At 39.5% G+C, this 27259-nt stretch overlaps 1 protein-coding gene across 2 annotated transcripts in view; it reads left to right on the forward strand.

Annotated features, from left to right (window-relative positions):
* SOX5 (SRY-box transcription factor 5) overlaps window positions 1–27259 on the forward strand; it is an 898547-nt gene that overhangs the window by 280505 nt on the left and 590783 nt on the right. For both annotated transcript variants that reach the window (XM_016197392.2, XM_087814757.1), the window contains exon 5: window positions 23670–23735. The gene's annotated coding sequence lies outside the window, so the exon portion shown is untranslated. The remainder of the gene's footprint in view (window positions 1–23669; window positions 23736–27259) is intronic.

Below are 27259 nucleotides of genomic sequence, written 5' to 3' on the forward strand. Positions count from 1 at the left end.
GCCCCTCTCCTGTCCCTCCCTCCCTCTGCCCTTCTCCTGTCCCCCCCTCCCTCTGCCCCTCTCCTGTCCCTCCCTCGGCCCCCTCCTGTCTCTGGGGAGGGAAGGTTGTGAACTTCACTCCTACAGGGTCCTCGCCTATCCTTTCTTCCAGGAACTTCACATTGTCCAAAATGTAATGTGATGGGGTCATGGTTATTAAATATACTCACTTCTCTTTGTTATCCTAGAGGGAGTCAAACAATAGGAAAAGGGAGAGTTTCCACTTGTCTTCATTCCTGGCCCCTTGGATTGCCGGGGGACTTGCTCCTGTCCAGCAGAGGGGTCACCGCCGGGAGCGTCTTTTGCTTCTTAGTTTTTATGGCCCAGTAGGGTCCTCTCTGGGCCATGAAGAGGAAGGACCAGGGGTGCCTAGAGGCTCTGCTGGCCATTCCGTGCTCTTCCCTACCCTGGTCATGTCCCTTCACGGTCTGAAAAGCCAGCACTGTCCTCAGTGGCCCATAAACGTAGACCTGCCGAAAGAGGGGATCTGCTTGGAGGGCGTGGTGGGGGAGGGGACGGAAAGAGGGAAAGAAAGAAGGGAATCCTTCATTTTAAACGTGGGACTATTCCTCGGGCTACAGAGCTCCATCGATTTTGTTATCCTAAGTGACAATTAGGATGGGGTTATTTTTAATTTTTTTTTAAAAAAGTTAAATTGATTCTAGGGAGAGGAAGGGGGAGAGAGATAAAGAGAGAAACATCAATCGGCTGCCTCCCATGCAAACCCCAAGCGGGTATCAAACCCACAACATAGGCATGTGCCCCGACCCGGAGTCGAACCACCACCCTTTAGTATGCAGATGACACTCTAACCAACCGAGTCACACTGGCCAGGGAAGGGCGCAGTTATCTTTAATATATTCTAGTAACCATTAGAATCTGAAGTGATTCCTTTAAAAAAAAAAGCCAACATTTTAAATTTTCTTAAAACATGCAATTTTACTTTGATCTGTTTATAGTTTACAGATGATTGTCATTTATGCTTGAAGCTATGGGGTATTTATTGAAAATATCAGGCATACCCCAAAATGACTTACGTGAGCTATCTGTGTAAACAAGATTTTTACATATGAAAGAGGTAATTAAATGAGATAGCAAATGAGTTTCAAATACATTATTCATGTTACAAAAAGTGCAACTTGATCATTTCAAATATTTACTAATTATTACTTTTTTTCTTAATTGTTGGTTTGCTTATTTCAAAAAAAAGTCTAAGAATGAGTTCTACATTTAGGGTTTAAAGCATTCAAATTTTAAGTCAGTTTGAAAGAAATTGCAATATAAACTGGGACTTCTAATTGTTAGAGTGTTTATTTTTAGTATCCAAAACTACATAGGTGGGTTAACCTTTGCTTTATTGATGACTTTGGTATTCACCAATTAACGTTCAGTTCATCAATTAAGGCTCCTTTGCTTCCACATCACAGTAACCTAGGTAGCTTTTTAAAAATTGTAGAATATTGGAATATCACGCGCCTCAAATCTTGGGTAGGCAGGATCCAGGGCAGCTCTGGGGACCTCTGTCTCAGGGTTAATGGACACTCCCAGGGGCTATCACTGAAGCGATTCGGCTACCCTGGTGTCCAGTGGAGGCCTGAAATGAAAACATTTATCCAGGCTAAATCACATGCTAAATTCAGAATATACATAAGCCACCAGGAGTTATACTCTGGAGCTGCTGCACCGATTTCTACAGAAAATAAACGCCTTCTTGGCAGCCATCTCATTCGCCAGTAGACATTCCCACCTCCGATGATTAAGAGTCTCTGGCCAAGTTCCTTGATCTTTTCCCCAAGTGATGCCCCGTTTTAAGCTCCTCGAGGACGCGCTGAGCTTACAGATCTGCACTATGTTCTGAGTTGCAGATACCGACCTATTTTTTGGGCAGAGGTTGACCTTTCACTGAACTCCCCAACGTGTTTATTACTTTCACATGCTCTAATGCCCTCGCGGCACTCTACCTGAATAATTACAAAAATACGGGCTACGGTCCTCACGGTTCAAGGCTGAAAACTTCCCAACAAGAGTGGCGCCTGGTAAATGTCTCGTATTGCCGATCGACTGCTTCGCGAACTTATGCAACTCCGTTTCCAGGCTCACTTCTGGGTCCTTCTAATTAGAAGATAAGAAAACTAGAACCCAATAGCCCTGTGCGCATGAATCAGGCAGAGACTCACTGAGACAGACTCAGCTGCCGTGAGTCGGAATTGAGGCCTCTGTGCCTCGGGCCCAATTTCTCCCCTGCTAGCCTGCAACAGCCAGGAGTTTTAAATATTTTCCTACGGAAATTCGAAATTTCATCTTCATTTCTGAAATTTCCAGATGGTAACACTTTTATCACGAAGTTAATGAATTTCATGGGTACTCTGATTGATTGATGTATTGGGTTATAACACTAAGCGGTGCTCCTTAGCACTAGATATAGAAGTTAACAGAGTTTGAGAAGAAAGGCACACGCCCTATCATCTGATTATAATTACTTTATAATTTCCCAGAATGGTTAGTTACAGTTTTGTAATTTTTTACTAATTAAAGTCTCATATATATAAGTCATCTTATTTAAAAATTCGATTGTATTACTCTTGAATACCTTAAATAGCTGACTTTGACTACCTATTGAAACTTAGATATACATGGAAATTATGCGTCATTACCCTATAAAATTATGAGTCTAAATCTCAAGTTCTGATTGTGTACATAAAAAATTAAGCACATATAATAAACAGTACTGTCTTAAAAAGATATTAACCCATGGTGAAGGTCCGGGGCAGGGGGTAGGTGCGAGGTAGCAGGGATCAGCGGGGAAAGAAGGGGACATCTGTAATTCAACAATAAAGATTTTAAAAAAAGATAAACATTCTGCCCTACGTCTTCCATGTCTTGTTTTTCAGATTCATTTGAGTACAATAATTCTATTATTCAGGGTAGAAGGCACATTTTAGCTTAGTTGTTCGGAGATATTATTCATCTTGTGTTAGTAGAGTACAAATTAATACACAGTGTCTGATGTTGTTATTTTGTTTCATGTGTCTTTCATTTGTTTGTTCGTTCTTTAGTTTGGAATAAACCACAGTGATACTTCACATATTTGAAGTCTGGTGATCTCTAGTAATTAGGAACTGAATCAAAATAAGCTTAGAAAATTTGAAATTATTTCATTAATCTATGCCTCTGAACTACTAAGCTTTACTCATAGGTAACTCTAAAGCCTCCTTTCGTGGGCTATAGGGTAGTGCAGCAATAAGCTTGAAGAATGTTTTCCAAGCCCACAGCAGAATAATGTAGCAGGTCAGAGTGATGAAGGGCCTTCGAAGGCCTCACAGAGTGAGGCAGTGCAGGGGAAGAACAGAAACAATGCAAAACAAAACAAAGCGGAAAAATGGGTGCAAGTACTGGAGTCATAATGCGTGGACCCTGTTTAATGCAGTGTAGGGTTTCTTATCAGCACCGTAGACATTTTGGGCTGGATAATTCTTTTTGTGGGGAGCGTGTGGGTGGGAAAGAGGGGTTGTTCTGTGCCTTTTAGGATGTTTAGCAGCAATCTTGGCTTCTATCCACTAGATGCCAGTAGCACCTCCCCCTCTTCCCCCAGTGTTGACACAAAGGAAATTGTCTCCAGACTTTGACAAAGGTCCCTTGGGGGACAAAATCAGCCCCTGCTGAGGACCACTGATGTGGCATTTAACCTTGATAATCCTTCAAAGTATAATTGTGCTATTTCTTATAATAACTCTAGCCATCAAAATGTTTATCTTTGGCTCTCTGTCTTTAAGATGACAGGTAAATATGTGATATATTTTAGAAAGCTCTATATTCTAGTGATTAGAATTTTTTAAAAATTGGGATTGCTTATATGGTAAATGTCAATGATTCAGGAATCCAGGTATAATCCTTTATATTCCCAAGACACTAGAAAAATAAATGATTGCATGCCATTATTTTGTGAAATATTTGCCTGCCTGATTACACAGTCAAATATTATAGGTCCTCCCGCACGGCCCTTTAGGCTGATACTAAAATTGTCTTCAGTTTCCTGAGCACACATTGTAGGACAGTAGGTGGAAACAGCGCAAGCACTATAGGAAGTATGAGGAAGCTGGCCTCAGGTTCCACGTTTAGATTTGGACAGCCAAAATCGGATATGAACCAAGAGCTCATGAAACAAAGAAAGTTTCCCTGAAGACTGTTCTTGGTAGTTTGGAAAGGAAGTTGTACCTATCCTTTATTCTTTTGAGCATATTTTCGTAAAAAAATATCATGACACCAGCTCCAATCTTCTATATGTTCATAGTTGAACATATTGGAAAACAGTGATTATATTCTCCAGCTTGTTCTTTCTAGGGATTTATTTTTAAAATCTAAATGGTTATTTAATCCCAAATATGCATATAGGCCTTCCTTGTGCTGGCTACACCTGTGTCCAAATGGGATCCAATAGCATAGCTGGAAGTTCCAAGCACTACATTCTTATTTTAATATGGCAAATTCAGAGACTTCTCAAACCTTACCCACTAGGTAATCCCTTTAAGGAAACCCAGGCGTAGAAGGGAGAGTGGCTGCCTGGCCAGAGCTACCTCACATTAAAGTTACCTTATGAAAGCGGGGGGAGCCTCCAAAAAAACCAAAAAAATTTAGATTTTGCAGTGCCAACTTAAATTTAATTTTTCTCTTTACCACATTTTCACTATTGTTTTTTGATTCCCTAGTTTTGTAATTTGCACCTGCATCCTCTTATCAAAATTTTCATTTATGATATTAATCTGTCATTTTTGTGGTCTACTTTTTGTACATTAATTTTTTATTATTTGTTTTGTCGTTATAATTATATACAACTTTTAAACTTTATCATTTTTATTTTTGATTAATTTTTGGTATACTTTAATGTACTTTCATGTAATTCACATATAGCATAGAATATTCTATAAATTTTTAAATCCTACCCCATTTCCTTTGCATTTAATGTAAGTGTTACTCATTTACTAATTTCTTTCAGGTGACTTGCACTATCCTGTATTTTTCTATTGGTTTTCACATTTCTGTCTTTTATAATAAGGCTATGCAACTATGATATCTATGTGCTGAGAAAAAGTTTCTGAATATTTTATTCCTCCAATCTCCTAAAGCCTACTCTAAAATGTCAAGTATCAAAAACTCAACTACCTCTAGGAGCTCAGCAGAACTGGTGAGGGCTGTGATGAACCCAAGAGCATGTCTCTCTGTCACATGGGCAGCTTTCACCTAGGATCAATAGATTGCTGTCACGTGCAAGGGTGGAGTTAGCATTGCCAGATCTTCCAAGTTTGCAACAGGTATGAGAAATATAGATTCTCTCAATTTCTAGATACTGGAAAATACTTGTAAAAAGTGTTAACACTATATAGGCCAAACAGAACACAAGACAGTGGTATTCAATTACTTGTCAAAGCTATTGCAGGGACCATTAAACCCAGGTGATATAGCTTGCCAAAGAATAATTAATTAAATAAGAGAGTCACTCTTATAAATTAGTAATAATTGATGATAGGGTCACAAATTAGTAATATTTGCCCTGCTTTTCTGTCCTAGGACCTTTCTCTAGCAATTATGATCTTAATAGTAAGGATTCCTTCCTCTTTTAGAAATAGACTTATTTTCTAATATTTGGTTACTTGAAGCCAGAACATACTAAATATCAGTTGATTTCTCTTTGTGTTAAGATATTGCTCATATCTTTATAGTTAGTATGTATAGGGACCGTCCTATTGTTGTTATTTTGATTTTAATACTACCTATAGAACTCTTGTTAAATGTAAAGGGAATTTCTAGTATTTTCCTCAAATTATTATAGGGACAGAAAGATTAGAAAAAAATATATTTAGAATTTTAGACTATTGCATAAGTAGGATATTGCATGAATAGAAAGATGAGAATTGTTGAATGAAGTGGACCTTAGGTAAGCCATTGTTATTTTTGGAGAAATAATGTAATCTTGCTTGTAGGACATCATGGCAAATAGCCTGAAAACAACAACAACATACACAGTGAATGAAAGGCAAGATGAAATTAACTGAGATGGATTACAGAGGTGATTATTCCTAGACTGATTTCTAAGCTTGTTCAGGAAGTTTGAAGAGCCTGGCCAGTGTGGCTCAGTGGATGAGCATCATCCCATTCACCAAGGGGTCACCAGTTTGATTCCTGGTCAGGGCACATGACCGGGATTTGGGCTTAATCCCCGGTGGGGGGCATGCAGGAGGCAGCCAATTGATGTTTCTATCTCTCCCTCTCCCTTCCTAAAATCAATAAAAACATATTTTAAAAAATAAAAAAGAAAGTTATAAAATCCTAAAGGAATTGGTAATGCTGTTGTAGATTTCTAGGTCCTAACTACCTTGTATTTTGGACCCAGTGCTGTTCTGGGAACATAGAGGGCAGTCAAATTGAAAGTAAATTGATGGTTTTTTGAAAACTTTGACATATGTTATATCATTTGACACTTAAAACAACTCTATGGAATAATCAGGAGAATTATTGTCTCCTTGGTATCAGTCATGCAAACTGATGCCAAAGAGAATAAATAATGTTTCCTAAGACACACAGTTAGTTCTTAGATGTCAGAAATATAACTAGGCTCTTTCATTCCCAATCTATCAGACTGTTCTGCTATTCTGCCGTATTACCACTGGTAAATGGCATAGTCATATCAATCAGAAAATGTACTGGGGAATCCTTATTTTTTGTGGGTTTATGTGTGGAGACACTAGATAAGATTCTCAATAATTGACAATGTGTCTTTCACTTCAAGGTGGATATATATGTATATATACTGGTTAGAATGTACAAGCAGCTAACGGGTAAACCTCTACATTCACTCCCTTTTGATTATATAGGCTTTTCCATTGGTTGAACTACATGCTTAAGAATTTTTTTTCTGAAGTTGAGTTTGTGGTTGAGCTTATTAAGTCTAAACCGTTCATATTGAAAAAGTGAGATGTGAAGGAAGTAGTCCCAAACAATCCTAGGGGATTCTCTTGTTTTATCCATATGCAGAGTTTCCACTGATTGTTCTAACACGTGATTTGAAAACAGAGGAGTAAGCCTTGTCACCAAGTTTTAAAACGAAAATAATTCTAGTGTGGCCATTTCAACTGAAATTTGAAGAGAGGGAGCAGAGCCCTCAGCCCTTGGAAATAATGGCTCCCTTCACCCTACTGGTCCATCTCAAAGTAAGAGCTTCCTCTCTGTGGCCTTTATTGGTGTTTTTTGTTTTCTTAAGCCCGTTGAAGCCTTGCACTTTAGATACATAGACAAACTCCTGATTTGAATTCTGCAAAAATACAAAGTGCAAACTGAGGACGAGCCCCTTCAGTAGTCCACTTTTGTTACTCAAGAGTTTGCTCAATTTTCACTATAATATTTTTTTCTATTTGTATCTCGTCAAGAAACCAGAAAGCACAAGCCAATATAACTGTGTGCTTCTGCTATCGATAGTCTATGGATATGGGACATATCAAGAGGCCTCTGAAAACTGCAGAAGTTGAGCTCTGTGTCAAGGCCCAGTTGCTGTTTTTTACTGTGATAAAGAACTGATCTAAATGGGTTTATCACTCCTGGGACAATGTTGCTTTTTTTTTCTTTTCTTTTGTTTTTATCATCTGCCAATTCACACCCTGATCCTAGGAGTGAAAACTCAGGCCAACCATTAGTCCTTTGTCATTGATTCCACCCTGTTCTCTGTCCTTCCTCAGTGTCCCCTCTCTCCCAGCCGGGTGCCCTTTTCCGGGGAGCAAACAGTGGATGTTACATATATTAACACTGTGCCCTGATGCAATGTGTTGGGGTGCGCTCTCTGCGCAATTCCCTGGCGGTCATAAATTAATTAAAAGTAGACAGGGACCACAGAAAAAGAAAGTTCTCCCCTTCCCCCCCTCCCCCACCTTCTGCCTTTTTCTGCGGGTAAATAGCTGGTTCCTTTGTCCCTGGCTGCTCCGTTTCATTCCTGCCATCCTCATTGTTCTGTGAAGCAGGAGGGGTCTGGGCCAGGAGCAGCAAGGTCTCAGCTAATGACGGGAAGTCTTTAAAGTTTGCGCTGCATTTCATCTTCTCTGTGGGAGTTTTAGGACGTATCCAGTGTTTGATCCCCACCGCGCAACTTTGCTTCTAGTTAATTAACAGATCCCCCATTACACACTCTCATCTAGAAGCACATGGGAGGCCTATTGGGAGGTAATTCAAGGCCAATCTGAGTGATGGCAGGAATTAGAGAAATCAGTTGTTTTAGGGCTAATGTTCGAGAGATAAAGATGTCCCATTTTAGAGTTCTCATTTGAAATTTTTGGGTCTTATTCTATTGAAAAAAACAAGATAAGGGGTTTATTTTGTCCATACCCTGACCATTCAGGGTAGTTTGAACTTAGAACTCTTTAGAACTGCCTGAAAAGGAAAAGTAAAAGGAATAAAAGAAAGACAGATGATATTATGAGATGTAGCAATGCTAACAAGAATTTTGGTCTGCCTTTTATTGCTGGCGGTCTCTTTCCTGCCCAGCTTATTAGCCAGGTCACAACTGTCCACAGCAACTTTTCCAGGGCGCAGGAGGCAGGAGAGCTGGCAGAGACCTCTCAGTAGTGGTTTATTTTATAGCCAAGGCTAAATCCTACTCTGTTCTAATGTTGTTGCTTTTGTTCCAAGCGTGTCAAAGTGATTTACAGATAATAAAGAATGACTTCAGTGTTAGGATCACTTCCCCTTCTAGCCTCTTTCCAGGTGAGCGTTGCAAAATAGAGCAAATTTGCCCATAGTTAGATATTTGCCTATGAGTGCTGGGCACAGAGCCGTTGTGTGGCAGGGACTCTGCCATCTCAGATCACAGGTAGCCCAGCTTTTCACGGCATTTGGAAGGCGACTGCCTTGTTCAATGTCTTATTCTTCTACAATTTCTCCAGCCCTATGAGCAATGACCCCCTTTATCTAATGAATTAGGAGCTACTCCTGCCTTGCAATTCTCAGTTCGACACTTGGCAATGAGAATCAAACCGGGGCTATTTAGTGCAGCAGTAAATGGCCCGCCACATTAGCCCCCTGGCATGCGAAGCTATTAGGTTGTTTTACTGTTGTTAAAGTTACATTTGTTAGGTGGAGTTGCTGCCCTTCCACACAAACTCAGCAGTGTCTAATACTGGAGGAGGCACACGTGTGCTAGACGTGTGCCACCCAGGGCCCAGCCGGCCGGGCAGTGTGGCTGTGGGCAGGTCAGAAGCGTTCTCCTGCCTGAAAAGGGGGGAGCGCGGCTTATTATGATTTAAAAAAGAAGAGAGCAAAGGAGATCACTGGACAATCATGGTTTTCCCACTTTGCTGTGACTAAACTAATTACATGGGCTCGATTAACCATTAATTTACAGCAGTTCTTAAGTGAACCACTAATTGTCACAGTGCCACACAGAAGGAAGGCCAGGGGTGAGCCGCCCTTAGTAAGCTGGTGTGGAGCCTCACGGGCCAGCAGCCAGTGCTGCACACACACTGGAGCTGGGCAGAATCCTGCAGAATCGAAAGATTAACAGGGAAATGAAGGAGAAATATTCAGAATGCTTCAATGGTGTGTGTGTGTGTGTGTGTGTGTGTGTGTGTGAGAGAGAGAGAGAGAGAGAGAGAGAGAGAGAGAGAGAGAGAGAGAGAGAGGGAGGGAGGGAGGGAGAGAGGGAGAATATGAGAATATTTCTGCAAAGAAAGGAAAATGCCAGTGCTGTATAGCTTTACGCAGCCAGCCTGCAGGGTTGAGTTGGCATTTGATAACTTGGTAGCGGCTGCCAGTGTGTGTGTGGTGGGAGAAGAGGGAACAGACAACAGGAAAAACACATAGAGCTTAAAAAAAGATGTAAAATGATTCACTTCATGCCATATGGACAAAAATGTTGTCACAAAAATAAGGCCAAAAAATAGTGCCAGGTTAGACTTTTAGTTCAAAACTATATGTATAATCATCCCCATGAACATGAATTTTAATTAGTATTTTGATAGAGAGAAACCAGATATTTTTTTAACCTGCTCTGTTCTTGTTTTCTGCTCCTCTCCCAGTTTTAGCCTCCATTAAACATTCATATACTGTATGTTTTGTGTCTGTATGAGGAAAATGCCTTATCCCTGGATTGGTGGGAATGCAAACATCTTGGTTTTCTGTGGCATACAAAATATCTTCCCCGCGGAGCTTGCAGGCAGCCGCGAATCGCTGGGAAACCCAGAGCTGTCTCCGAGCCCCAGGCACACCAGGAGGGAAGGGGGCCGTGTGCCTCTCTCCTTTGTCAGTGGGGGCATCTGCACCCACTTGGTTCCCCAGGCCTACCCTTCACACCCATCCACATCTCATCTCTCTGGATGGATGCCTTTTAAAAAGGAAATACATTGAGTATACATACATAATGTTCTGTGACAGGGCAGTTTTAGAGAAAATTTAATAAGGTCATGACTACAGAAACTTAAAAAAAAATGGAACATGTAACTTCTTTATTTTTTTCAAAAAATATTTTTATTGATTTCAGAGAGAGAAAGGAAATGAGAGAGAGAGAAACACACATCACTGATGAGAGAGCGTCATTGATCCGCTGCTTCCTGCACGCCCCCTACTGGGGATCAAGCCCAGCAAACCGTGACCTCCTGGTTCCTAGGCTGATGCCCAACCACTGAGCAACACCCACTGGGCAACATGTAACTTCTTGATAAATAAACTTAAATGCTCACATTTTATTTATTAGTTCCACTCTACCTACTTCTAAAAAGGATTTGAGATGACACTACTCATAGGAAGGTGCTGTGCTGAGTGATCTTCCCTTAGCAAAGCTCTTTCCCACCTTAAACAACGTGCTTCCCTTAATGCCCTGCAAGTGATAATGAAACGATGAAACGATAAGGTGCTTATATTAGCAATGATTTTGTTGCTTAGCCAGCCATCCACACCCTATTTTTCCCTCTCTAAAGTAATACAGGTGAGTCAGATATTTGAATAAAAAATGATGCAAGTGAATAAAAAAACTAGTATTAGAAATCAATCATATCTTGGTGCAAAAGCATTAACCTATGTTTTATTCTTTATTAGAATCCCTGAGCTTTCCCTGGGATATTAGCTCTAGTTCAGTGTACTCCAAGGGCGAAGGTAAAATCAACAGTAGTCTTAGGAAAGACACATTTTACCTCCCTCTTGGGATTCTCAGCAATCTCTCAGACTTTCATTTTTCAGCAAGCACTGATTCGACCATCCCTTTTTTTCTTTTGGTGTACCTTCTCCCCTGAGGCATCTCAGGTCCATCCAGCGAGAGTGAGATGCCTCATGGGCACTTGTTGACTAAACCCTCTTGGTGGCAGTTTTCTCTGTGCTTGTTGTCTGACCTCTCCTTTTCCCCAGAACCATTCGTCATCATTCCTATACAGTTACGACACCAGAAAGGAATGTGTTATCGGACACACAGTGACCTCAGGCCACGAAATGAGATCCCTGTCATCCACTGCATTGGGACTGCAACAGAGGTGGTCTTGGCATCATGTTTGGCTGCCTCATTATTGGAGGAGTGGGAAAAGGTTAATCACCTCTGCCTGCCTTCAGAACTCTAACTTAGGCTTATATTTCCTGGAAACTGGTCCCAGCTTTTGTGTCAGGTTTCTATTGGATCCAGGAGATCCCTTCATCCATTCCTTCAGTCCATCACTATCATCAATCTCCTAATATGAGTTCTAAATTTAAAGAAAGTTAAGGCTTGCTCCTTGCTATGAAGGTGTTTGTACATAGGGGAACATTCCCTAGCTCTTATGTTTTTAGGATATCTCATGAGTTTAGGTTAGTTTAGGGTTTCAAAGTCATGTGAAATGAAGAAAATTTTAGAAAGGTTCTAAAATATGTTTATTTCCCTTAATATCAGCCAAGACTATTTTGTATTTACTTTATTCACAGAGGTATATACTCAAGAGTAAGAGTAAAACTGAGCTCTAGTGAAAGCATCAAAGGTAATCCATTTTTCAGAGAAATGTGGAGGTAGCTGACTCCAGCTCAAGTAGACTAAGGCAGCTTTCTTACCCACAAGTGGTTTCCTGAGAATCATATGAGGATTTTTTAAAATACTCATGTAGGTTATTAATTGTAACATTATTTGCAATTGTCAAATATTGGAAATAACCTAAATTTCCATCTATAAAAGACCCGTTGAATAAATGGAAGTATGCCCATACAATGAAGTATCAGGAAGTTATAAAAAGTAACAGAGGAAGGTCTCTGTGCACTGATATGGAGACATTTTCAGGATACATCCTTAGTTGAAAAATTTTCAGACTATACTTTGAAACGTAATAGATAGTGAACTATCTTTTGCATAAGAAAGAATGGCAAATAAGAATAAATACATGTATATACTTATTTTTACAAAAGGAAATACAGGAAGAATTAGCCAGAATTAATGAAAATAATTAGACATAATATGTGGATGGGACTGAACAGAAAGGAGATGGGTAGGAATACTTCTAGAGTGACTTTTATCTGTATTTTTTACTTTTGGACCATGCAAATGTCATATATGCTCAAAATTAAAATCTAATCAACAAGGAGAGAAAAATATCTGTGATGTTAGGTACTGACATTAATGGAAAGCTGACTGGTAATCGTTGTCAATGGTACTTCGAACCAATACCTACTAAAGAAGAAATAGGAAGTGGGGGGGCATTTATGAGATTTAGGCCTGCTGAACTGTGTACTGGAACTTTCCCATTAAATTTAATCCTTAAATTTTAATTTTTAAAAAAACTTGCAACTATCAGGAATCCTTTCTCCCTTTCTCCTGCACCCCTTTGACAGGAGACAAGAATCAATGAGACTATTAACAGTTTTCTCTACTTTGGCAATAATCTGAGTGAATGACGTGGTTTCATATCATCTATTCTGGAAAGCAGGGGGACAGAATCAGTGCATACTCTTTGCCAGTTTCTAAAGTCACTATAATTATTAAAAACATAATACATTATAGGAAGTATTACTTGCTTCGTGAGCCATATTGTTTTTTCTCTTTAATTTTTACTTACTACACAAACAATGTTAATAATGTTCCATTTTCCTCTAATATGTAACCAGCTCCCTGAGAGTGTAAATGCTTTTGGAGTTAACCCTTTTGGAGGCAAGAAAGTAATAGTTATTAAAATTATTTTGAGAAAATGAAATATGATATTGAAAGGAAAAATAGAGAAAGGTCTGATAAATGTTAATTTATTCAACAAATGGTTTTTCCAGTGGCCCCAAGTGTTAAAGAAAGTTTTAAACATTTTCCTAGCTTCTGCCCTACATGACTGATTTAGCATGTTCATATAGCCCTTTTAACATTCTTCTTCTTTAGAGAGAGGAAGGGAGGGAGAGAGAGCGAGAGCGAGACACTGATGTGAGAGGAACATTGATCGGCTGCCTCCAGTACCTGCCCCGGGGATTGAACCCCCGCAGCCTGGGTGTGTGCCCTGACTGGGAATCAAACCTGCGACCTTCCGGTGTCCAGGCGACACTCTAGCCAGCTGAGCCATACCGGCCAGGGCTATAGCTCTTTTATAAAACAAAGATGGGAAGATGTGTTTCATTTAAAATTTGATTTGTATTGGGCCTACTTTTTAATTTTTTTTTTAACAAAGAAACCCTGACTTTGGTGATGGTAAAATACAGCTATAGATTCATGTTCTCATCTTTTAGTCCTGATGTTGCCGCTCACCGGAGGGGAGCGAAGGAAGGGGGGTGGGCGTGTGTGTGATCATGAAGTTCACTTTCTTTACCTGTGTAGAATTTGTGTTCAATTTAACAAAAATATATTCGCACCTACTGTGTGTCTTGCACTTTAGTAATTCCTTTTACCCAACAACCTTCTAGTTAAATGAGCAAAATTTCATAGAATTCCGCACAATGCAAGGCAGCTGAGAATTAAACACACCGAGTAAGCAGATAGAAAGCAAGAAGATGACCAGAGTGAGCCTCCTGTATGTCTTCAAGGAGAATGAAGGGAATTAAACGGCCTCAGTTAGGGTAAGGTTTTAGTTATGACATGGGTCAGCGATCACGATATTGAAGAAAATTGTCTCATGGCACATAGCATGTTTTTCATCACGCAGTGACATAGGGAAAAAATAATGGAGTGGAAACGTCAGTTCTCCATATCCAAAGCTCTGAAATATATGTCCTCCCAGCCAAAGAAGGCAAGATCTGGAATTTTTTTTTTTTTTTTTAATGTGGATCTATAGAATAAATATGCAACCCTCCTGATAATGTTGGCTGATGAAATGAAATTCACCAACTGTAATTCTGGCACAGAGAGACACACATAGTGGCGGCATGCACACTCGAGCGCACACACACAGACCCTCGGCAGATCCTTAATCATTTGCTAGCTTATTTACATTTCATTTGCTAGAGTAAATTCTATCATTTGAACTTTTAAAAATATATTTCAATATTACTTAGGGAAAAGTAGGAAATAATGTGATTGGCTTTCAAATAGCTTATTACCATTCAAATACTCTCAAGAGAAATTATATTTTAAAAAAACACACACCACACACCCTGTTTTAGCTTCTGAAACAGTCTAAATGGAGACTCGGCTCTAAGTAATCCAAATTGCTTTAGTTGTGCAGAGCAGCATTAAAAGCCTTGTCCACTAATTGAGTGAAGCAGTCTTGTCCCCTCATTAGATGATCATGCAGGCGCTGTCATCCCAGGCTCCCGGGCTCAATCTAACAGTCCTGCTGCCTCGCATCCGTGGTAATTCATTATGACACCCTAAGCCCTTCCAGTGAAACAACAATGTGGGACCCATGGGGCATCTGTGCCACTGGTACATCACCTTCCTTCCTCTTCAGCTCAAACAACCACCTTCGCACGATCCTTCTGACTTCTGTAGCTAACTGGGGATTGAAGGTTACCCCTTGGCTGAAGAAGTGCATCCAGCTGCCTTCAGCTAATGTCTGTCGGGAGAGAGAGGGGATATAACAAGGGGCCAAGTCAGTCTGGAAAGTGACGCCGCGCTCTAAAGGGAGCAGGGTGCATCCTGCGGACGTGTGTGCCAGGACTTCTTTGGGAATGCAAATACCTCACTGTATCTATTCACTGGGAATGTTGATAGAAAATATTGAAATAGAATTTTCATAAGTGTGGTATACATTCAAAGAGAAGGAAGTTTTCTGACCCTAGGAGTATGGCTGTTTAACACATTTGGGGAGAAATGTCATGTTTACATGGTGAGCATTGCTTTCTTATGAGCGGGCAGAATGCTATCCCTGGGGAAAAGGTTCCAGCAGGGATACAACTGGATACTTCTTCCTAGCATCTCTAAACTGTATGTTTTTATCAATCAGTTCATTGTGCTGATTCAGATTAATTTCTTTCATCCACCAAGGAATGACTCATGTCTACCCATAAAGGGTGTCTAACTAATGTCTGGATGTAGCATTTTCTCTGAAATCCTTAAATTGATCATGAATGTAGAAAAGGTTGACGCATATTGACCAACTGAGTCCATAATGTTGGAAGCGGTGGTGTTTAGTCAGTGTGAGGTGTGGGGCCGTTGTGGCACCCACTGTTTTCCCAGGCCTGAGCCTAATCTCCCTGTAGGATGTCCACTCCCAGCAGCATGGACCTGGTGGGATTTTAACAGCAGTAAAAGCCTGCCTCCCTACAGACCATTTAATGCTCACAATTCCACTATTATATTTATTCCTTTGGGTTATTTTAAGACAAAACACACACAAAAAGTCTCATGATATAATCTAATTGCTTAAAATAGCTAATAGATTACTATTAGTTATATCATTTATTATTAGTAATCATTTATTCCTTTATTTAGTTAGTGTTTATGTCTGTTAGCTCTATCACTCCATAAAATGCACTCTAACAAGTTCATCAGTTCAGAACTAGTGCCCATTACCGCCTTTTACAACATTTGTGGATACAAAGTATGCATATCTACTTTTACGTAGTCGTTTGCAACATGTTTTGACTGAATGCCTGCTTTCTTCACCAAACCTGCTCCGTCTACGTCCAGCCTTTGCAGTTTCAGTGACGAGCAACTGCGTCCTTTTATCTGCTCATTCCCAACACCTGGGAGTCATCTGGACTTCTAGCTTCCCCCATGCGCACGTTTAATTGCCTGGCAAATCCTCTCTGCAAAGAATATATATATCCTGAATTCACTGCTGCCACTCTGGCTCAAGATAATATAAACTATAATCTGGAATATTGAAATAGACTCTACCTTTATACCTACACTCAGTCTATTCTTCACATACGTGCAGGAATAAATGGGGGCATTATGGTTGTCAAAAGGTCTGGAAATTACTACTGTTATTGAGTGGGCTGAGTTTAGAGATACTAAATGACTTGCCATGTGCCCGACAGTCAGGACAAAGAGGAATTTGCCCACCCCACATGCCAGTAGCAACCCTATTGAGAACTAAAAACCTAAGAGTCACATCCGTATACACTTCTGCTAAAACCCTTCCAGTGGCTCATAATTTTTCTGAGAACAAAAGCCAGTGCCTCACACAGTCTGCCTGTGCCCCTCACTTATCTGATTTCAGTTCCTATTACTCTCATTCACTCCCTGCACTCCAGCCACTCTGAAAATACAGTCATGCCAGCTTGCTGTTCTCACTGCGTGAAAAGTTCTTTATATCCAATATGCATATGTCTCAGTCCCTCACCTCCTTTCTCATATGTCCTGTTTCTCAGTTACCCATCTTAAAATTATAGATTCTCCTCTCAGATTCCTATTCACAAGCTGTTTGGTCTCCAAAATAGTCATCACCATCTAACTTGTTATATTCTTGCCTTTCCTCACTCATCAGAGTATAAACGTAATGAGAGATTTTTGTCTGTTTTGTTCCCTGCTATCATCACATTGCTTAGAACAACAGGTGCTGGCATCTCATAGGTGCTCACTAAAAAGTTTTTGAATGAATGAAGTTAAACTCATAAGTCAGTAATGCTTTAAGGAAATGCGGATTTAAATGCTGAGAGGCTAGTAGCTTTGTCAAGAGACACATAGCTAGTAAAGAGAAGAATTTACACATGTTCTCATGAATATATTTATTCATTCATCTGCTATGTATATATTAAAATCAAATCTAAATCAGGCACTGTTCTAGGTGCTAGAGGTAAAGTAATGAACAAAACAGGCAAGTTCATAAAACAAACTAATTTTAAGCCCTATGAAGGAAATAGAAGGAAAACAATGGAGCAGTGAGAAGTGGTGGGAGGAGCCCTCCAATTCTCGTATTTCCCCCCACTGTTACCTGACTAGCTCATTTCCATATTTGTAACAATTACTTTATGTGATACATTAGCTAACACTTTAAAAGAAAGCAAAATGGGGAATTATTACATAGACAGATGCATTTTGAAGAGGCATATGTGGTCTACTGGGAGGAAACTGTATTTTGAAGTCAAGCAGTCTTGGGTTCAAATCCCAGCTCTGCCACATGTTTCCTATTCCTTAAGTGTTAATAATGCACATTTCACAGGGTGACTGTGAAGTAAAGAACTGGTGTAGATAAGGTGTCTGGCACGTACAAATACATTTTAACACATAATTAAATGAGTAAATAAATGGTTTTTAAAAAGACTTTTGACTACTACACAGGAAATGGACCCAGATGGAGTGTCCAGTGGGCATCTATGTGCTGAAGAGGAAGACAAGAGTTATATGAGGGCACTAGGTGCCAACCTAGAACTTTTATAAAGCCCTTTATTTCTCCCTTTAACAGCAATTTGCAATTTGTATAAAAATTTTGTTATTCTATTTAATAACCTTTTTTACTGTGAAAGTTATTTAATTTATTGGAGAGATATTTAGAAAATGGAGATTAGCCAAAGAAGGTAATAAATTCATATATTTCTAAAAGTAACATTGTAACATCTCACCATTTATTCTTTGAGTCATTTTTATTATATCTTATATCTTGTGTGTGCGTGTGTGTGTGTGTGTGTGTTTCATTGGTTATATAAACTACGCATCATCTGCCTATTAACCATAATTAATATTTTAGAATATTAATATTTAGGAGCACAATCAGTTTAGGAACTTTTGGGCACTAGAGTCACAGGTATGTTGTCTGGATCAGAGCTCTGCTAATTACTAAGCTTCACTTTCCCCTGCTGTTTAATAGGGAGATGATCTGTAGTTTATTCAGCCAATGCTCTTTTGTTAGCCATTTGTATTTATATTACAGATAACTTTAGATGAACATATTTGTGCATAAACTTTTCTTGTTTTTAGAATTATTTCCTCAGATATATATTTTCAGGAATAAAAGTATATATGAACATGTATCAGATGGCTAGTATATGTGATCCAAGTTTTTTTTGAAAACATTGGAACCACTTTCAACTTTCAGTAGCCACATATGAAAGGCCACACACTACCATATACCTTTTTGGCATGGAATTTTACAATAATAGCTTGTGGTAATTTGACATCACCCTTAACTGGGTACTTCCACATGTATGCTAATTACCACTTGAGGTCCTGTGAAATGAGAACTTCCTCAGTACTCCTTAGAGAGTTAGGAAAGTCTTCACTGAGAAGGTTCAATAGCTGGGTTGAGTCTGGAGGGAAGAAATTGCACAGAAGAATGACAGAACATACTCAGGTTGTCTCATGGGTAGGGTTTGAGACTGGAGCAAAGAGAACAGCTAAGGAAGGTATCATCACAGTCAAGGTAAGAAGCACGAGGGAGAAGGAAGGGTGACAGCTATGGAAGTGGACAGGAAGGGACAGAGTCTATAGACGTTTAAGAGATGGGAAGACTGTGATTCAGTGGCAGGAGGTGAAGGAAAGGAGTCTGTCTCCCTCTAGGCTCAGCTAAGGACTTTTTAATCCAAGAGTTCTAAATTAATATCAATCACCTATTAGTTTAACATTTCTCTAAGTTTAGTCAGATTACAAAATCTGAATCACAGCAGACAAAGACTCTCCATGTTCACACAGGAGATGTGGTTAGCCTTCCGGCTTTCCTTACCGCTGCACTCTTCTAGAAACCCCTACACACATCCACCCTGTCCATTGGGAGAGCCGCTGCTTCATTCCCCGCCTACCGCAAAGGCACAGGACTGGCTAGTCATAGGACTTCGTTCTTCTGGCCACGATGACTTTCATCGATATGCAGACAAAAGTCTGCCCTATGACATTTCACCTTCCCATGGAATGGTAATTTAAATTTGATTAAAATATTTCTACACGTTCTTGCTATGGCATGAAAGATTGTAAGAGTAATAAGGCGATCTAACATTGAGTACTTATAGTGTTATTCAGCGGTGCTCAGTGGACCAGATGTTCTTACACTTGACAGCAATTAATTCATTTAATTCTATTAATTGCTCTATAAGGCATGCATTATTATCATTCCCACGTAAGGACAAGAAATGGAGGAACCAAGACATTAGATAACTTTCCAGTGGTCGCATATAAATGCGGGAGCTGGGAAAGCCAGAATTAACAAATTCTCCTTAGAGGAATGTGGCATTTTCATTCATTATCTTTAAGAAAATACCAACAAGTAAACGTCGCTTTCATAAGGTTAAACTTTACTTGCAATCACTCAGAATTTGCTGGGAACAAACTAAGATTATTGATTTTCTATGTTTTTTACTTGATAATTACTCAATTAACTTATTAATCAACCATCTAAATGCTGTGTTTATTTGGTGATGCTGATGCTGTATTATGTATATCTGACCTCCCATCCAAGTACCAAGCAGGCCCGACCCTGCCTAGCTTCCAAGATCAGACGAGACCGGGCACGTTCAGGGTGGTATGGCTGTAGACGTTCTGTGTATCTGGAATGGATCATCTCACTTCTTATATTATCACTTGAAATTTCTACTTTACAATTTTTCCACCTTATTTAATTTATTTATATGATTTCTAACTTTTAACAAATTGTATTCTGAACTATCACCATTACTTTGGATTAAAATTTTTTTTTTTACATTATCAACCCTGACAAAGTGAGAATTATACTTGGATTGTATTATGATACTTGAGCTCTGTTGAAAGATTACATCTCTAAAGATGTCTATAGTTGGTATTTGATGTTGGCATGCCATTAATGTTATCTATGAAAAAATAACCTATCAAAATGTTAAATATCTTTTATATTATCTTAACATGGTCAGATTTTTCAAGACAGATGTGGATACTTTAAAAAAAAGGGGGGGGGGATAAAACCTGCAATCTTTGGGTGCATAGAATGACACTCCAACCAACTGTGCCACCTAGCCAGAGTGAAGGTTTTGTATTTTGATGTTGTCCAATTTGTTTTTTCTCTTTTGTTACTTATCTTACCTGCTGGAAGTATATCTGAGACACCATTGCCAAACTCAAGGTTGTGAACATTTATGCTTTCTTCCAAGAGTTTGACCTCTTACATTTGGTTGTATAATTCATTACTGAATTAATTTTTTGTATGGTATCGAGGTAGGGGTCCAGTTTCAGTCTGTTGCATGTAGCTATCCAGCTATCCCAGAACCATTTGTTAAATAGACTATTATGTCCCAATACTAATTCTCTGACAACTGGGTTTCCTACCATTAGTTAAGTCTGACACTACCTGGAATTAGTATCAGATCCCACAAGTTAAACGGTCAGGTTTCTAACCAGATTCACCTTCAGAAGCCAGTTGAGAGTGAGGTCTATCAGCACTGGGCACTTCTGCCTGGCTGAATTGGTTACAAATTTGCAGTTTCCAAGTAATTCATATTCAGTAATTCACTAGAATGACTCACAGAACTCAAAAGTGTTATACTTTTGATTACCCTTTTATAATAAAAAATTCAAATGAACAGGCAGATGAAGAGGTACGTAGGACAAGTCTAGAAGAGTTCTGAGCACAGGAGTGTCTTTGTGGAGTCAGGGTTGCCACCCTATGGGTACATCAGTATATTCACCAGCCAGGAAGCTATCTGAGCCCCACTTTTTATAGGCTTTTTAGTAAGATTTTATTATATAGGCATGATTGACTAAATCATTGACCGTATGATGAATCTGTCTTCCAGTTCCTCTCCTCTTTCCAGAGGTATGTGGGCAAGTGGTTCTGAAATTTCCAGCTTTCAAATCACGTTTCCTTTTTTTGACAATCTCTTGCATTCTGAAGCTATCTAGGGGCTGTGCCAAGAGTCACCCCATAGCATAGCATCACAAAAGGCATGCCTACATTCAGGGAACTCCAAGGGTTTTTGAAGCTCTGTGCCAGGAACTAGGATATTTTGCTATTATTATTATTCTTTTTGTCATACCACAACTCTTCTTTCCTTCAATATATTGTTTTGGCAAGTGTCTCAGAAATCAGTTGACCATAAATGTCTGGGTTTATTTCTGTACACTCAATTCTGTGCCTTGATCTACATTTGAATCCCTATGCCAGTATCACGCTTCTTGGTTACTGCAGTTTTTTGTCTTATGTTTTGAAGTCGGGAAGGGGGCATTCCCAACATTTTCTTTCTCCAGATTATTTATCTATACTGGATCCCTAACATTTCCATATGAATGTAAAGATCGGCTTGTCAGTTTCTACCAAAAATGGCAGCTAAAATTTTGATAGGAATCGTGTTGAATTTGTAGATCAATTTGGGGAATATTGTCATTTTGAGAATATTAAGTATTCTGACCCATGGGATGTCTTTCCATCTTTTTATATATTCTTTCATTTTTATTTTTATTTTACCAGGCTTAATTTACTTTTTTTTCTTGTATAATGTTATGTAATGGTCACAGGGGGAACCTGGGTCCTGTGCACAGAAACTCTGGTTCAAGTCTTTACAAAATGGTCAGTGAACTCCTGATAGGGAGACTTGGTGAACATGGTATCTTTCCAGAGGTTGAGGGTGAGACAGCTGTAGGTCTTGGAGATGACATCAGAGGTGGCCTTGGCCAAGTTGCCCAGAGTGGCAGTGTAGCCCTGGCTGAGGTGTAGCAGTCATTGATACCAGCCATCAGCACCAGCTTCTTGGGTACAGGGGCAGAGATGAGGCCAGTGCCCCTGGGGACAGGGATTAGTGTATCAGCACAGAGCCACAGAGGCAGTCACCTTGCAAAGGATGATGGGGATCGATGTTTCTCTCTCACATCGATGTTTCTCTCCCTCTCTCTCTCTATCAAATCAATAGAAAGAGGTATCCTAAGTGAGGATATAAAAAACAATTAGCCTTGTCCTAGATCATCTCTAAATCCTTGCCTCTGATATGTTAGACCCATATCCCAGAGATGGAATTCTATCCGTTATCCTGAAAGGATCATTTTGAAGTCTTAAAGTACTGATCACATCATCAGGTTGATAATGCAGGTCATTCTACCATGCCAGGGAAGAAAATTTATATAATTTATATTTTTACAATTTTGAATAAATATGTTGCCAACAATATCACATATACACATGCAAAAACCATTCATAAATGTTTAAATGTTTTAAAACCATAGAACTTAATCATTTGGGGAATCAAAGCTTGAAAAGTTGAGAATAGCTGTTGAACTTGCAGTCAAATGAATTTCAGAGAGTGGAGAGTGGGGGGGATTAATCAAATAACTTAGATGCATATATGTACAATCCATGGACACAGATAATAGTGCGGAGAAGGCCGGGGGGGGGGGCAGGGGTGGATGCTGGGTGGAGGGGGTTAATGGGGGGAAAAGGGGATATCTGTAACACTTTCAACAATAAAGATAAATTTTTAAAAAGTTATTGGATAGCCATACATAAATAATGAAATCATGATAAAATAGTTATATGCATTGAAAGTTTTTTAAAAAAAATTTAGATTCATGTCAAGATTGTGAAACCATTTACACTTCAGGAAAATAAGACTTCAAGAGGTTAGATAAACTTCCAAGGACCTATAACTCTTCTGTCATGGGACCAATGATTAAACCTGGTCCTTATGACACTGGAGTCTGTCTCCGTTAAAGTGACTGAGTAAAAATAGAGTGTTTCTGTTTTCATTTTGCTGTTTTTGTTGTTGTTTTTAACCTAGAAATTATCCAGTGTGTTCGTAAACCTCATGGTTTTATACAGCTTAGTATCCTAGTGCAACATAACACCATGCTTTGCTAAGTGCTAGTCTGTATTTAATAGATTTTAGTGCCCATTAGCATGTTTTCCATAAAGTACTGTAGCTGTAAGTAATGTATTATAGTTACACTTTAAGTTAACCATGATGGACTATAAAGATGCTTAAAATTGTTTCTCTCAATAAAACTAGTCCCAGGGCTACACACATACATGTGCTTGTATGACTGAACTAATAATATAAAGATTTTGAAGAAGTGATTTAATTGGTGCAGCTTCAAAATAACTAGTTCCTATTTTTACCTTTAAGCTGTCATATCTTGACTGTCATTTATAAAAGTTTGGTTTTCAATGGTTCATCATTCATTTATCAACCATTAACTGGCACGGTCTTGTGAGTCTGACTTTGTTATGTGGCTATGAATGTGGTCTTTTAAAAATTATTACAGTGAAGATTACTTAATAATTCTTCCACCATTTTATCGTAGGTATCTTCTTTTAACTCTCTTTATGATGTTACATTGTTTTTCACCTGAGTATTTTGGAATTACCTTGATTTCTCACTAAATGCTTTTCTTTTCTTCTCTTTAGCGTTGGAAGCTATAGATAAGACCAAGGACATTGGAGCGGGAGAGATTGGCCTGGGAGACGCAGCAGGTCAGGACATTGCGTTTGCATTTGCTGATAATTCTTTTGCCACCAGTTCTGGAGTTCTGATGTCTCTTGCTCCTGGTTTAGTTCTCGTATGTGCTTACTTGTTATGTTCTCAGTTTTGCAAATCATGGCTAACACCTTTATAGAGAAAAGTCCAGCATTCGGGTATCCTCTTTTTAGGATTTGAAGGTGAAAAAATAATTGAAAGAAATGTCAAGACTAGAAGGAAATTTCTAACCTAATAAGATCTATAGATATACCCCGATTTCTATCATTCTTTATGGTGTATGAGCTGTTTTGAAGTGAAGGTTTCTTGAGAACTTTTTCAGAATCAAGGCCTTAAAACAAATAAAATGTGATTGTGTAATTGTAGTAGGAGAACACTTGGCTCATGAAGACCAAGTTTTCTTTCTTCTCTGCTGTGTCCTCGGGACTTGGGTCCACCTCTGGAAGCTCCTGACCCTCCTCAGAATCAATCTGCTCACATTAATCTTAAGTACTGAATGCTGACTACCGTGTGTAGAATGAAGGTTAATTAAACAGACAATTTCTATGTAAATAGGAAGATCCCGACACTCAAAGGGTCTGCTGTGAGCATTTGTCAGCCCTTGTGGAAGGTTTGGTGCCAGTCGCACTCCTCAGGAAGCTGGAACCACGCTGACATCGGCAGTCCCACTGCCCTGGGTGTCACCATGAGTGACTGACAGCTTTGTGTTCATCTCCAGCTTCAGAGAAGCCTCCCACTTGTTTTAAACAGTGACTACAACTCTCGCTACCTTTGCTTAGTTATTGGTAGAAGCTTGGGGATCCTTTCCTTCTCTGTTACCCCTCCGGTGTTACTACTTCTACAGACCCTCTGGAATCCAGGTCTCTTGTTGAGCAACTGCCAGTGGGTTTTCAGTTTTCATCTCCCACAGAGATAAATGCCTTTGTCCTTCAGTTGGATCACATCTCTCTAAGTAAAATGGCTTATTTAGAAAGGAGCTAAGCTTAAAGTTCTCCCTGGATGCCTCAGGGATTTAGTGATTCCCTAGCATTTGCATCAGGGGCTCCACAGATTATGATTGTTGTGTATCTTGGGAGAACACCCCCCTCCATCTAAAAGGAAAATAATTTCAAGTAGATCTTGCTAACGTCTCTGCTTATAGCTAAATATGGAGTCCTGAAAGGACCCCGTGTTTAGAATCATATGCCTGAGAAATTGGGCCTGTAAGTGTGTCTACACGGATTCTTGTAGAGTTGAGGACCGCTTTTGGGTGATAACTTTTGTAAAGAGTTTTCTAGTAGTAAGTATCCCCCCATTTTCAGTTTACAAATATCCTTGAACTAAACAAAAAGAAATAAAGCCCAATGTAGTGGCTCTTCTTGGCATCCAGCTATTAATGTAAATATTGACTTTAAATGGAATCTGGTTCTTGTTTGGGTTTGTACATTTGGAAGCAAAATAAAGGAGGAAGAGACAAGTATCTCAGATATCCCTGCTCATGAGTGATAGCAAGAACCTCAGTCTGGGCCCCTATTTTACAAACTTAAGTTGCCACCCAGTGTCACATGACATATTCCTAACAAAGGTAAATCTGTATTTTTGACGTGATGCAGGCCTTCTGCATTACGCTGCCTTCCAGCTTGTGGAATACAAATAATTCTGCGTACAGCCTTGTGAACACACACAGAAAATACCATCATCGTTTGCGATCTATACCAATTTATAATTTGATAAAGAATGCAATCAATACTGATACTTTGGATTTTATGGATAGTTGAAGAAATCAAGAATTTTAAGATTGTTTCTCTTACTGTTGTTTCTCTGGGGAAACTTCCTGTTCAGATAGATGGAATGAAAAGATGATTATCTGTTCACTCGTTCATTAATTCATTCATTCATTCACCAGAAGTTCTTACTCTCCTTGAACTTTCATTCTAGTGGAGGAAAACATAAGTTGAAGATTTTGATATATATGTTGATGGGGATATGTAGTAAGAAGAAAATACAATGGAGTAAGTAGAGAATTATGGGAGGCTGTATCAGATACTGTGTCTAAGAAAGGTCTTTCTGAGAAGGAGAGAATGGAGCACAGACCTGGATGGAGTGAGAGTGGGAACCATTTGGATATATGGGGGAACGGAGTTTCATTCAGCAGCAGGAACAAGTATGAGTGTGCCTGGTGTGCTGAAGGGGTTTCAAGAAGGGCAATATGGTGGGAGGGGAGGAAGGAGTGGACAAGAGATGAGAGTGGGGTGGAAGATGTGGAGTCCATCGTATAGGGCCCGGTAGACCACGGTAGGACCTTGACTGTTGTTATGAGATGAGAATCATTAAAGGGATTTTAGCCAATGAGGGACATGCTATGTCTCACCTGTCACTCAGACTTACAGGTTGTGCAGAGCATTTTTAAAATTATTCTTTATCCATGGAATATAAATTATAAATGAAAATAAACTTAAATTAACAGTGATCAGGGCAATTTTATCTGATCAGGATATTGTCTGATGATTGTGTTCAAGGACCTAATGATAGATAGTACAGCTATCATTTTTCTTTTTCACATCCTTAAATTGCAGAATTATTTTGAATTTGAGTCCTGTTCTTTGACTTTGCATAATAATTTATTGTTTTGTAATAGAGACATTAATGACAATGACATGTAATAGTTAAAATAGTGTGCATTAGATTAGTTCCTTTGCATAGCCAAATTTCCCATTTGTTTGTCATTTATTTCAATGGAAACTACACAGCCTTTGTGTGTATGGGATGTTACCCAACCAACTGAGGCACACAGGCCAGGGCAGGAACATGGATTCCTCATTCTAGTAACTTAAACTTCTTCACTGAAACTTTCACTATTTAAGCATGTTCAGGTTTCCCATCTTAAAATAAATAACCAAAAACTTCCCTTTGGCCCTTCCTCTTCCTCCAGCTACCTCTCCTTTCATATATACCATTCTTTAAAGTTTTAATTTGCTATCTCCATTTACTTTCTTGCCTTTTTCGTCTATGGAATCGTGCCTTCCGCATCTCGGACTGTTTTCTGGTCCTCAGGTTGGTTGGGGTAGCTGGAGAAGGGGGCGATGGAGGGTGCTGTTCTACCTTCACAGCAGCAGGAGATACATTCATTATGCTGACTGCCTTTAGGCCCTTACAGTAAAATACTTAAGTCAGGGATTATACAAGTCACTCTCGTCAACAGTAGATAAACATGCTGATGTTATAGAGATCTGACACACGTAACTATTATCATAAGACTACTGAGAAGTTTTTGGGCAGAAGTGCCAGTTAGACGAGGGGAGCCCCGTTCCTGAACGCCTGGGGTGGCCCCGGGGACAGGAGCTGACACAGGTGTTCGGCACAGTTGCTCGCTTCTTCCCATCAGGAAGGGTGGAGGGCTCTCAGCGCTGCTGGTTTGTGGCACTCAGCGTATTTGGCAAGCAGTCAGCCCTGGCTGTGGAATTCCCTGGGGAAAATAAAAGCCCCAGGGAAGTCATCAGTGTGACCTTCTGCTGGGTAGCTGGCACACGGCTGCTCCACA

Source organism: Miniopterus natalensis, chromosome 2, assembly GCF_054644295.1.
Source record: "Miniopterus natalensis isolate mMinNat1 chromosome 2, mMinNat1.hap1, whole genome shotgun sequence".
NCBI lineage: Eukaryota > Metazoa > Chordata > Mammalia > Chiroptera > Miniopteridae > Miniopterus > Miniopterus natalensis.